We start from the raw sequence: 2,234 nt of genomic DNA, 5'->3' as shown, positions 1-2,234 counted from the left end.
ATTGCCCATACTCGTTTTCCTTACTTTCCTCTTGAATTTCATACTCGGCTTATGGTTTATTTCTGTCAATAAGAGTTAAATGAGTAATTATTTTTCCGCTTCTTGTGGTGATGGCTTGAATGTGAGCTCCTCTCGAGTTCTGTTCGGTATTTCCTGGAAGTCCTCCTGACGATCTTTCATTCAATTTGCTTGTTAGTTGCCCGAGTTTTTTTCTATCGTAAGGATTGATGCTTGTTGATTCCGTACGAGAGCTTGAGTATTTCTCATCATCTCTTGTTTTTCTTTCATCATCATTTGTTGGCCTTTCATTAACTTTTGTTTCTCTTTAATTGCTTCTTCAGTTCCTTCATGCCTTTTTTCGGAAGGGGCTACAAATCGGGTAAGCATAGTCTTCAAATCAGATTTCTTTTCCTCTGTGTGTTCTTCTCTTTGGTAGAGGCCTCTTCCTTTTTTTCATACTTCTCTTCTTTTGCCTTTTTATACTCATCATAAGGCAACCACTTTTTCTTGGGCTTTCTCTAATCTTCATCAAAGCGATCACCACTCGAGTAAAAAGCTTGAACCTTCCGGTTTCCTTTATCATCTAAATCACAATCTTTAGTGAAATGAGGCCCATTACAGTTTTCACACCCAACTCGAATAGCATGGACTGTTTGATCCATCTTAGTCATTCTCCTATCCATGTTGTGTAACATTGCTAGAACTGCAGACATGTCCTCTGAAGCTGCATTAGCCGATCCCCAAGTCACATCATTCCTTTGGGTTATGGTATTCTCTAGAGTGCTTAGAGAATTCTTCAATGAGCTCTTTTACTGCCGCGGGTGCCTTCTTTGTGAGTGGTCCATGAGAGTCAAGGAGCTGCCTGGTTGTCACACTCACTCCATCATAGAAGATGGAGAATTCTTGTTGACTATTTAGATCATTATGAGGGCAATTCCTCAATAAACTTTTGTATCTCTCCCATGCCTCATAAAGGGACTCGCCTAGTTGTTGCTCAAAGTTTGCAATGGCCTTCTTCAATTTTGATATTTTTCAGGGAGAACAAAATTGATCAATGAATTCCTCGCGCATCTTAGCCCATGTGGTGATAGATCCTGGAGGGAGTGACTTTAGCCATTCTTTCGCGGCTCCTTTGAACGTGACAGGTAGCATGAGAAGTAGAACAGTCTCGCGAGGCACATTAGTTATGTTGAAGTAGTCTGCTATATCGTTGACCTCGTCAAGATGCTTGTACACGTCTTCATTATCGTTCCCATAAAATGGGATGTCCCAGAGTTGTGAAAGTATATGACCTTTCAGTTCAAAGTTTGCAGTTGCTGGAATCGCGGGTTGCACGAGTCTTGGGCCGTTATCATCATGCATCCGTTTCTTCCATTCTCCCATGGACATTTCATCGTTGATCGCCATGGTATTAGCGAGCTCGTCTTTTATGTCTCTTCCTTATTCAAATTCGCTTTCTTCCTTTTCGGTATCACACTCGGTATCCTCCTTCTTTGGGTCTTCATCCGTCAATGAAGAGATGCTGGATTATCCTACTTTCTTGCTGAAAATAGATTTGAGGTTCTTCAACGGCGAATTTTTCGATGTTGCGGTTTCACCTACGGTTTTGCCTTTGCTTTTCCTTAATGTTGCTTCCGGATCTTCAAGGGGTGGAATCAAATGTGTGCCTCCTCCACTGGTCATAAACGTACTGCAATTAAACCAAGGAAACACGTAAAAGAACAAACACGAAAAATTAAATTCCTACTATAGCGATACCACGGCGTGGTAGAAAATACCACGACGTGGTGAATCTAAAATACAAAAATCCTAAAAATAAAAATGAAAAACTAAAATCTAACAAAAAATATTCCTAAAAATAGCAATATAAAGTAACTAAAATTGAACCGTTCCCCGACAACGGCGCCAAAAATTTGATGTGAGTTTAATGTGCTTATATTTTATCCATGTTAATTTATAAAAGTTATTCCCTTCACTAGTCTATTAAACACACTAGGCAGCGTACATAATCGTGCAATAGTATAACAATTGTAAGAATGAGTGTCGAACATAAGGAACGGTGTTTATATTACTTTATTTTACTATTTAACTAACTATTAATCAAATGAGAAAAGGTATATGTTTTCTTAGTTTTGCAACACTTGATACTTTATTACTAACTAGCTCAAAATTCACTTAATCAAACTAACACTAAAACTAAGCAAGTAGACAAGTATGAATGTACCAAGGTGAGA

General features: G+C 38.7%; 1 non-coding gene across 1 annotated transcript; it reads left to right on the top strand.

Moving 5' to 3' along the window:
• Positions 1-916: 916 nt before the first annotated feature.
• LOC145056116 (small nucleolar RNA R71) lies at positions 917-1,023 on the top strand. The gene has a single exon (XR_013685652.1). It is a non-coding gene; the product is annotated as a small nucleolar RNA R71 (small nucleolar RNA).
• Positions 1,024-2,234: the final 1,211 nt, after the last annotated feature.

Source organism: Lactuca serriola, chromosome 5 (assembly GCF_051521515.1).
Source record: "Lactuca serriola cultivar US96UC23 chromosome 5, Lser_US96UC23_V15, whole genome shotgun sequence".
Lineage (NCBI taxonomy): Eukaryota > Viridiplantae > Streptophyta > Magnoliopsida > Asterales > Asteraceae > Lactuca > Lactuca serriola.
The sequence above is the reverse complement of the archived record's forward strand: the minus strand, read 5'-3'. Positions and strand labels throughout refer to the sequence as shown.